Below are 11,566 nucleotides of genomic sequence, written 5' to 3' on the forward strand. Positions count from 1 at the left end.
ATGCAGGGGACATGGGCTCGTGCCCCGGTCCGGGAAGATCCCACATGCCGCGGAGAGGCTGGGCCCGTGAGCCATGGCTGCTGAGCCTGCGCGTCCGGAGCCTGTGCTCTGCAACGGGAGAGGCCACAACAGTGAGAGACCCGCGTACCGCAAAAAAAAAAAAAAAAAAAATTTTAGCTCTAACAGATCATCAAAACTGCAGAATCATTTGTGCCCAGTATGGGAGTGGGATATTCAAATACTAGAATTCAATAAAGAAATAATACTGAACTTATTTTCTTGTCTTCAAGTAAGGTAGATTCACAAAGCCCTTTCAAAAATATAGCCAGGGGCTTCCCTGGTGGCGCAGTGGTTAAGAATCCGCCTGCTAATGCAGGGGACACAGGTTCGAGCCCTGGTCTGGGAAAATACCACATGCCGTGGAGCAACTAAGCCCATGTGCCACACACTACTGAGCCTGTGCTCTAGAGCCTGCGAGCCACAACTACTGAGCCCACGCACCACAACTACTGAAACCCACGCACTCTAGGGCCTGCGTGTTGCAACTACTGAGCCCGCGCACCTAGAGCCTGTGCTCTGCAACAAGAGAAGCCACCGCAGTGAGAAGCCCACGCACCACAACAAAGAGTAGGCCCTGCTCACCACAACTAGAGAAAGCCCATGCACAGCAACGAGGACCCAACGCAGCCAAAAATTATAAAAAATATATATAGCCAATACTTTCTAATAACTATAAATGAAGTATAACCTTTAAAAATTGTTAATCACTATATTGTACACCTATAACTTATATAATATTATACATCAATCATACTTTAATTAAAAAAAATCTTTCCAAATGTTTGTCTCCACCAGATATATGCTTCTGATTACAGATTAAACCCAGATTCATTTCCTATTATTTACCTCTTTCCCTACAAGTGGGCAGATGGTCAGGGTTTGACTCTATTATTGGTCAATTTTCAAACACTGGACTTGAAGTCAAGCCATAACTCAGGCTTTTACTAACAAAACGAGCCTCAAGCTGAGACCCCAATGCTCAGCCAGGCAAAAGAAAATAGACATGTCTAAGCTATCTTGAATTTCAAGCCATTTGCAAAATATCATCAACCATATCCTCTTCAGACATGCAAAGGAGTATAACTTTATGGTTAAGAGACTGAGCTCTGCAGTTAGCGACACCCTGAGTCTATGCTCAGCTCATTGTCTGTCTGATTTTGGGCAAGTCACTCAAATACTCCTAGCTTTAATTTTCACACAGATTATATCTTTTCCAAAGCATTTTAAATATGAGTAGTTGAGCTCATACATGCAAAGCACTTAGCTACCTTCAGTAAGCTTGCTACCATTCCTTCGTCTTCACTTTTACAGGTCAGGTCAAGCAGAGATAACTGGAGTTAACAAGGAGGGGGAATGGAGAACATCTCTTGGTTTTTCATGTTCTGATATTTGCATTAAGTGCTATGGGATTGGCCACCACAGTGAGGGAACCAAACCATACCTCCCTATTCCTTTGGAAGGATGGTGCACCGTATGCAGACCTCTGATGTTAAAACATGTTTCATTTTGATTCAAAGGGAAGAGAATGACTTGCCAAAACACCAACGACTATACTTCATGTAACACGTGAATTTCTCCGACAGGCGTCTCCTTTCCCAATACTGACCAGGCCAACACTAGCTAGAACAGATGGCCCAGCTGGCAGCATATGCATTTTCATCTTTTTGCAGTTTCTCACATGTGTGATGGGGTGGGTGGGGTAATGCAGTGTTTTCTAATGTTTTGATAACCTTGACTGCTGTTTTTCCCATGGGCCAATTTTGTCTTGGACATATTTCTAATTTTAATATTTGACAACTGAAGACACTGAGAGGAAAAATAAAAATGCTTTTCTAAAAACTGATCCTCCATACATGTTATCACACAGCTGGCTCCTTCCCAGACTTCATTAATTTCCTTTCCCTTGAGCCATTTTTCCCACCTACATATCATTGCAATGTTTATCAAAATATCATAAAAACTGCTTCTAAGCATTTTCCACAAGCTGTAGTTTAATACAATAGTGTATTTAAGTAAGACATTCACCCTTTTCGGAAATAAAAAACTATAATAATATATTTCTTCCCAACAGTAGCCCACCTGTTCTTCATCTTTGTTACTTCCAGACTATAAACAGATGGCTGATTTAACGAGTAGGCAATTTTAACATCCACCATCACAAGCAGAAAGGTGGCATAGCACATCTAGGTAGAAAAGCTTACACATCCTAGGTGCAATTTATAAGTAACTTTTATTTAGAACCTGAAAACCGATTTAAAACACAGATTTAGAATTTTATACATGCAAATACTTCACATCTTTTTAAAGCTATTTTTACCTATTCTTTTATTTTTAGCTCAGTTGTGATGTAGAGCATGAATCATTACCACTATAAAGCTACTATTTCAAATGTAAGAAAATTAAGACACCAATAATTATAAGCTGCATATATACAATGTCCATTTCAGTAGTCAAAATTCAGAGGAAGAATCCTCCCCCTACCATCATTATCACTATAATCGTTGTCATCACCATCATCTTACATAGTGGTTACGAGCACAACAGTTAAGAGTATGAGCTCTAGAAAGTGAGATCTAGGTTCAAATCCCTTCTCCTTCCCTTCCTAGCTGTGTGACCTGGAAGAAACTGCTTAATTTCTCTGAGCTTCCAATTCTCTCCATCCCCAACTCCCTCTACTACTGTTCTTTTCTCCTCCTTCTCATTTCCTTACTTCCGATTAAGTGCTCAATCTATTGTAATTTGGCTTCTGCTTCTACTAAAAGTGGTCTGAGGTCACCAACTACCAGTTCTTATTGCTAAATCTAACAGACACTTCTCATTCCTCAGCTTCTTCGACCTCCTGAGACCACTCGATCTTTTTGGTCATGCTGTCCTTTTGAAAACTCCCTCCTTTGATTTCTGTGATAACCCTCTCTCTTGGTTTTGTTTCCTTCCTTTACTTGCTCCTTCTGATATCCTATAAATTTCTCCTCCTTAATAGACCCTTAACAATTGGCACCATCAACATTCTCTGCTTTGGACTCTTTCTCATTCAACAAACATGATCCTCTGTAATCTATCCCTCCTTACTTCTGTAGCCTCAGTTCCTACAATTAACCACATACTCTTATTTCTGGCCCCCTTCTTCTGACCTCTTCATGCTATTGATCTACTAGAAGCTCCCTGAATGCCTCATATTATATACTATTTCTCAGTCTTCCATATATTATTTCTTCTTTTTTAAAAATGTTTCTTTCTCTTCTCTTCCCTTGTCCTTTGTCCTTCAAGGTTGCTTGTTGGTTCAAGCATCACCTTGTGCTCCAGCCATCCCAGCTAAGGCACCAGATTTGTGAGTGAAAAAGTCAGTTTGGATGTTCCATCCTAAAGAGATGTGTCATAGAATAGAGACAAATTTCCCCATTAAGCCCTACCCAAATTACAGAATCATTAACAAATAAATGATGGTTATTATTTAAGCAACTAAGTTTTGGGTGGTTTCTTAGGCAGCAATAGATAAACAAAACACTCCCAACCCACTAAATTAAAAGCTCCTCAAATGCAGAATCATATCTTGTTGATTGTCTTCAAACCAATACATTCCCTGATTCATGAAGGTCCCATGAATGAATGAATGAACCAATCAACCAACTAACTAACCAGTCAGCCAGTCCATCAATCAAAAGTCCTTAAATTTAGTATTTTTCCTTTGTTTTAATTAAATGTTTCTTTGAATGGAAGCACAACAAAATGGGGAGAGGGAAAGATAAATGAAAAAAAAAACTAATGCTACTTAAATTCATACCCATGGAGGACCCTCCCAACTAAAGCTCTAGCTCTGATCTGCTTCTACAGCTACAGTCTCACTTTTTCTAGTCCTTACTACATAGGTCCACTCGGGTATGTCCCCCTGTGTTACCTCAAACTGAACTTTTACAAACCCTCCAAACCTATTTGATCATTCTGGCTGTATTAAAATAATTGTTCATTCTCTAAATATAAAAGTTACCTTTGACTTCTACCGTCATCTCCTCACCAGTATCTCCAGTCTCTAGTTCCCAGCAGTTTGGTTTGGCTACTTTTAAAAAATTCATCCCAAGGGCTTCCCTGGTGGTGCAGTGGTTGAGAGTCTGCCTGCCAATGCAGGGGACACGGGTTTGTGCCCCGGTCCGGGAAGATCCCACATGCCGCGGAGCGGCTGGGCCCGTGAGCCATGGCCGCTGAGCCTGCGCGTCCGGAGCCTGTGCTCCGCAACGGGAGAGGCCACAACAGTGAGAGGCCCGCGTACCGCAAAAAAAATGAAATAAAATAAAATAAAATAAATAAATAAAAATTCATCCCTTTCTTTAAAATCCTTCTGTCCCAGCCTAGTTCTGACTCTCATCATCCCACCTCTCTCACTTATATGTGGAATGTTAAACATAACAACAATGACAACTAAAACAAACAAACAAAAAACCCCAAAAACCCTTGTAGAAAAAGAGAACAGACTTCTGGTTATCAGAGGTGGGGACTGGGAGGAGGAGAAATTGGAGGAAGATGGTTAAACTTCCAGTTATAAGATAAATAAGTATTAGGTATGCAATGTACAACATGATGACTATAGCTCACACATAAATAATAAATAAAAATTCATCCCTTTCTTTAAAATCCTTCTGTCCCAGCCTAGTTCTGACTCTCATCATCCCACCTCTCTCACTTATATGTGGAATGTTAAACATAACAACAATGACAACTAAAACAAACAAACAAAAAACCCCAAAAACCCTTGTAGAAAAAGAGAACAGACTTCTGGTTATCAGAGGTGGGGACTGGGAGGAGGAGAAATTGGAGGAAGATGGTTAAACTTCCAGTTATAAGATAAATAAGTATTAGGTATGCAATGTACAACATGATGACTATAGCTCACACTGTTTATGATATACAGGAGAGCTTTTAAGGGAGTAACTCCTAAAAGTGCACATCACAAGGCGAAATTTTTTTTTCCCTTTATTCTTTTGTTCTTTCATTTCTTTGTATTGTATCTATATGAGAAGATGGATGTTAGCTGAACCTATTATGGTAATCATTTCACAATACACGTTAAGTCAAACCATCATGCTATATGTCTCAAACTTAACACAGTGATGTATGTCAATTATTTCTCAATAAAACTGAAAAACAATGGTTACCTCACAAGGTGGCACTTGATTAGTGTGACCTAATGTAACATGTGTGCTCCCCCCAAACCAGATCATATGGACAATATTTTATTCTTCTCTAATATAACCTGTAAAGTATTGAACATTGCTGAATATGTACCAAAAAATACAATAAAATAGTAAAATGCATGGAGAGCCTTATAGTTGCATTTCCAAGTCACAGGTGTGTCCAACATAAAGGTCTTTCATAAGCTAAACATTTAATGTAAAGCTAATTAGGTCATTTGTTTTTAGGAAGAAATGGTGATTATTTCAATAGCCATCTGCTCTTGCAAAAACAAATTACATTATTTGCAAGGGTGAAAGTAAATAGATCTTAAAAATAATTTCCGTGAAGTGACTCAATATTAAAGCCTATTATTTAATGAGTTTTATTCATGAGCAGTGCTATAAGAATAGGTGAGGTGATAGATGATGTTTGCAGTGAGGAAGCAATTTAAACTTGGTTTTTGTTAGTCTTAAAAACCAAAATTAAATCAATAGACAAAAGGAAAGAAAACAAAATGTTGGAAGCCCAGCTCTTTGGTATACACAGCCTCTGTTAATAGGATAGGGAATTCATTATCCATATCAAGAGGAAATGGACAAACATTTTATGCCTGATAAGATTTTTTATTTATGCATTAAATTCTTTAAAAGATACCAACTGAAGGATATTCTTCATCATGGGAAGTTTGGAGAAGGGATTTATCCATATGCTAAAATCTATCGAAGCTATTTCCTGAGTCTGTACTAACAGACGCTAACCCCAATTAGCCTTTCTCAATCAAGGGATTATCTTTCATGTACAAATTAATTCACATCTTGATTTTTAAGCTATGGTGAATTATTTGTTTTGTGGGAACATAAAAGTCATTTTGATATTCAAAACAGCAAAAAAAGTAATTCTAATTAAGCAAATCCTAAAATGTTATAACCTTATCTAGGAAACAGCTATGAAATAAGGATAGCTGTTTATGGACTAACAATTGTGATAACAATTCAGGTCACCTAAACTTACCACTCCCTAATGAAATGTCACATTTCCCTGTCATTGTAAGGATGTATCTCATCACCAGTGACAATTCTATACCCACAAGATATCTGTCTTCATATTAGGTGCTATGGAGTTTATACTAGGCAGCTGCCACCCTTGAACAAATTACTAGCAATCTAGTGACAATATAAAGTGAGCAAGGAGAAATTAAGAATTGGAATAAACTATGTAGCAAAACAATATACAAATAAAGACAAAACAATAAAAAGGACAATGTGAGGACCAGTACTAGGTGATTTTCTGCTTCATGCAAATGTTGTTTATGTACAGATTTCTATTAAGGAATCTTTATTCATTAACAGAATAGTTACTCTGCAACCTCTGATTGTTCCCACCCCTGGGTTCTGGCAATGATTTAATTGCCAAAGATAAAGCATATTAGTCATGATACAAGGTAGCCGCTGAAGAGTTGGTGGAACTCAGAATCCACTTCCTCTTCTAACTTCAAAATTTGGCACCCCAGACAACCTCACAGTTTATAAGAATATTGGTATTGAATGGTGAATAGTTATACAGAAGTGAGGATTAGCTGAATCCCCTATGACAGGTCTTAGGTGCATCTAGGTGAACAGAAGAAAACTGCCTAGCCATTGCATCTAAAATGGAGAACGGAGGAGTCTGATCCTGATACAGTGTGCAAGAACAAACCAAAAGCTGAGTTGCAAGAGAGCTGGAAGCTTGCATGGATGGGAGAATATTAACTCAAATATTGACAACTAGAAGGGAAATTACCTAAGGGAGAGCCAAAGTGCTAAGAGAGAGCTACATCTCCTATGCAACAAAAAGTCAAAAGAAAAATAAGTGGAGGGTGTAGCATAATTATGCTTTGTGGTCTACTCTTGTTGTGGCAGTCAGGATGGGAGGAAGGGATGGTGAACTAAGAGTTGGATGTTGTATGATTAAGAGCTTTCTGTGGTCAGACGAGATCAACACAGTCTAGACAAGAAGACATTCACAGAATGTCATATGCAGAAGAGGTGCTGTGTCTTTGCTCTAATTAAAGTGTTTTGGTGTGTACATGGGTGTCACTGGCGGAAAGGAAGATGAGTGGTTGGATATAATGAAGAAGCACCAGAATTGGGAAAGATCTTCCATTTCCTTACCCTTGCCTTTGACAGTCTCAGAAGAGTTCTAGGAAGAATATAGTCATTTCTCGCCTTATACATAGACATAATATGGCACAATAACTAGGGTTGAACTAGCCCACAGAATTCTGGAGAAAACTTTCAGTGGTATGGATCAACTGTGCTCCTTTTGTTCCAGAAGCTAGTAGTAAAACAGTAACTACTCTCAGTCCTCCAGCATTTTCATTGCCTTATCCTACCCTGGAGGGGTTCTCTATTGCTTCCAGATATCCCAGGACATGATGAGAGTTCTAAGCTTACCCTCTGGTCTGTCCCGAAGAAATCTCATACAAATCTTCTTTCCCTTAAATAAAATCCCCTGGTCTCCGAAACTGATTTCTGAGCTCTCCTATACCAGCTCATCCAAGAAAAAAAATATATAACCTGAGAACCTGGAATCAAACAAGTATTTATGGAGTGAGGGTATAGAGAGACCTAGAGAGGAATCACAAGGAACTGCTGTGGCTCTTCCCACCTCACTGGGGATTTTCAATAGCCTCTTATCACAGATGGGGCCTTAGAACAGGATCTCCGCGGCTGGCCGTTGAAAGCCATAGAGAATCGCAAAAGTTGAAGCAGAAACTGCTTTAGGGTTTACATTTCCTTGATATTACTACGTTGATAATATTTGGCATTGCCCAATCCCACTTAATCACTTAAATTTTCTAGCGACCACTTATTTAACCTCATGCTAAAGAGATGGCCTCATTTTCTTTATCCATCCATCCATTGATGGAAATTTACGTTGCTTTCATATCTTGACTATTGTGAATAATGCTACAGTGAACATGGGAGTGCAGATATCTCTTTGAGATCCAGATCTCGATTTCTTTGGATATCTACCCAGAAGTGAGATTGCTGTATCAAATGGTAACACTATTTTCAATTTTTTGAGAATCCTCCATACTATTTTCCATAGTGGCTGCACCAATTTATATTCCCACCAACAGTGTATAACGGTTCCCTTTTCTCTACATCCTCACCAACAATTTGTTCTCCTTTTTCTTTTTCTTTTCTTTTCTTTTTTTTTTTTTTGCGGTATGTGGCCTCTCCCGTTGCAGAGCACAGGCTCCGGATGTGCAGGCTCAGCGGCCATGGCTCACAGACCTAGCTGCTCCGCGGCATGTGGGATATTCCCGGACCGGGGCATGAACCCGTGTCCCCTGCATCGGCAGGCGGACTCTCAACCACTGTGCCACCAGGGAAGACCCTTTTTTTCTTTTTAATGATAGCCATACTAACAAGCATGAGGTGATAACTCAGTTTTGAATTGCATTTCCCTAATGATTAGTAATGTTGAACACTTCTTCATACAATGTAATATTATTCAGCTTTTAAAAAAGAAGGAGTTATACATCAGAAACTAACACAACATTGTAAAGCAATTATACTCCAATAAAAATATTAAAAAATAAAAGTTCCAGATTTGGAGGGGAAAAAAAAGAAGAAGAAGGAAACCCTGTCATTTTGACAACATGGATAGACTGGGAGGACATTGTGCTAGGTGAAATAAGCCAGAGACAGAAAGACAAATACTGCATGATCTCACTTGTATATGAAAGCTAAAACTCAAATACATAGAAGTGGGGGTAGAATGATACTTGTCAGGGGCTGGGAAAGGTGTAAATGGGAGATGTTGGTCAAAGTTTCAGTTATACAAAATAAATAAGTTCTGGAGATTTACTGTAGGAAAACAAAAAAGGTCTGAAAGTATAGTAAGAAGATTCTCTAGCAAAGCCATTGCTACCCTACTCTTGGCCTCTGCAGAAAGTAGACCGATATCCCCTCCAGATGTATGAAGCCCCATAGCCCCACAGCACGATAATCCACAGGTGCTTTTTCCTGGAAGACTAGGTCCTGCACCAAAGCACAAAAACTTGGCAAGCACAACAGAAGCCAGATTTCAGCCCTACTTAGCAAGAGGCTTTGGGTAAAGTACAGACTGCTCAGCCACTGTTCACAGAAGCTCTGTTCCCCAGTTTCCAGCCACTTGTCTTATGTCTCTAGTGACTCTTACTGACCCACACTTATCATTCTGGCTTTCTGGTTCTCAGACCCCCAGGGACTCCTGATGTTCTCATTTGGCCTGCTGGCCACCGACCCGCAAGCCGTGACCGCGTGCCGAGGACCCATGAGTTGCAGTTCCTTCTTCTGATCCCCTGTCACCCAGCCCTGATTATGACAAGAGACAAAAGGCAGAGGCCAAAACAGCCAATTACACAAGCTTATATTTATCAAGGGTGATAATGTCTGGAGTAGAAAGACAGTTTATACCATCGTTTAACTATTCTAAGCATGAAGATCCCAGTCTGCATTAGAAGGTGAAAACAATCTATACTTCATGTCATGTAAGTAAGTAAAACACTCTTGCTTTCTGACCTCACACCTTTAGGAGGTGATTAGCTTTGCTGGCCGCTGTTGAGCTACATGGGAATGCTGCTAGCGAGAAGGTAGCCGATTCCACCCAAGGAGAGCACTAATGACAGAGGACTGAGGGCCATCACCCTTATTTCTCTTTTGAGAATGCTGCCAAGAATCAAACATGTAACTTAAGAGCTAAAGTGCACAACTCATAGAAAGTATGAAAAGCCATATAAAATTTTATATTTCTGAACATCAAGAGGGTTTAGTGAAGAAAGGCCTGGTGAAGGAGGCCCTTTTTGCTTTTCTCATTCTTCAGTCTTTACTGACAGGATCAGGCTTAAACGGAGTCAGAGGCTCCCCCCAAAGTCAGTACATCTTTCCAGGAGTTATCTTATTCTCTCCACCTCATGAAGACAGATTAAGAGATAAAGAAAGAGAGAGGAAGACAGACAGAGAGAGGCAGGCAGGCAGACACAGACAACAAATGGGGATGACTTTCTAAAAATTGGTGAAGGTTCTTTCAGATGGGTACGTTTTCTGCAGCTATCTACAAAGACTCAAGTGCTTCCTCGTTGGAGAGGAATGAGGCACTATTAGATGCACTAACCCCCAAATCCTTGTCTAACGGCCTGGCATAAGAAACATTTTCCCAGCCTTCTCCAAGTAGGTAGGACCGCACAGAGTTTGTGCCAGCAAAAAACGTGACCTTTCTAACACTGACTTAGCTGGCACTTTTAGGGTGGGCTTCTCTAAGCTCTGGACAAGAAGTTACCACAATTCAATTCTATCTTCAATTCTATAACCTTTTTGTTGATGTACCCTTCAATTCTCTTCTGTTTCCTTGATTTTACACCAGTCCCTTCCATGGCACTTCTGGCAATAGTTTGGGCACTCTGCTGGCCCCTGTGCCTCTGGTTTTCCTCTCCCCATGTCTTTTGTGCACTGCAGCTGTACCCATGTCTTGGATCTGCTTGGGCACAGTGGATGGCACTCAGAACTGTTTTTTAATCATTTTTCTTTCTAGTTAAATGAGACTCTGTCATTTCATCTCATTGTAGCTTTAGCACAATATGTCTATCAACCTGTAGAGGACCGTCCTTGGGATCCACACTTTGTGACTCTATTATGGGGAAACCAAGACCCTTCTGGTATTTAAGCAATCAAGCTCCCTAAAGAGAGAACTAAACACTACAGAAAATGGTATGATCCTTGAGTCCCATTCTCTCTCCGAATCAAGAAATGGATAGTAGCAACTGAAAGTGAAATTCCATCAAAGTCTTTATTTGCTTGAGAAGAAATTAACCACTGATCTAACTGGGCCATCCTTCATGTGGCTCTAAAAAGTCTTCCTTAGCCACTCTGCCTGAGTTAGAATAAGAAGTGCCCTTGCATCTTGAAAACAACACTGTGTTCAGTTGAAACACTTTCCAGCTTATGTTAGTGGGATTACGTACCTGACACTGGTTTGTAAATTGTAGCATATCCTACAAATGTGCTGATTGGGATGGTGATTCTCATCTCATTGTGCTATATGTAGTACGTAATGGTGCTGGTGAGGCAGGAGACTTAACTGCAATGGGTGTCCAGTGACTTTGCATCAGGCTCAGTAGTCTTCCCTCTAGCACTACATCTTACAGCCTTTCCTCCCAGCTCTACAGCGAACTCAACGCCAGTCACTCCGTGGCAGCAGTACTTCAAAGGATACATTGGACCTTTTCCTCACCTGGAATTATTCTACTTGTGAAGTATTAGCTCTTTACATCCCAACTCTGACCAAATGCTCCTCTTCTTCCCGTTCTTACTAC

This window comes from Neophocaena asiaeorientalis, unplaced genomic scaffold (genome assembly GCF_003031525.2).
Source record: "Neophocaena asiaeorientalis asiaeorientalis breed wild unplaced genomic scaffold, Neophocaena_asiaeorientalis_V1.1 scaffold157, whole genome shotgun sequence".
Classification (NCBI taxonomy): domain Eukaryota; kingdom Metazoa; phylum Chordata; class Mammalia; order Artiodactyla; family Phocoenidae; genus Neophocaena; species Neophocaena asiaeorientalis.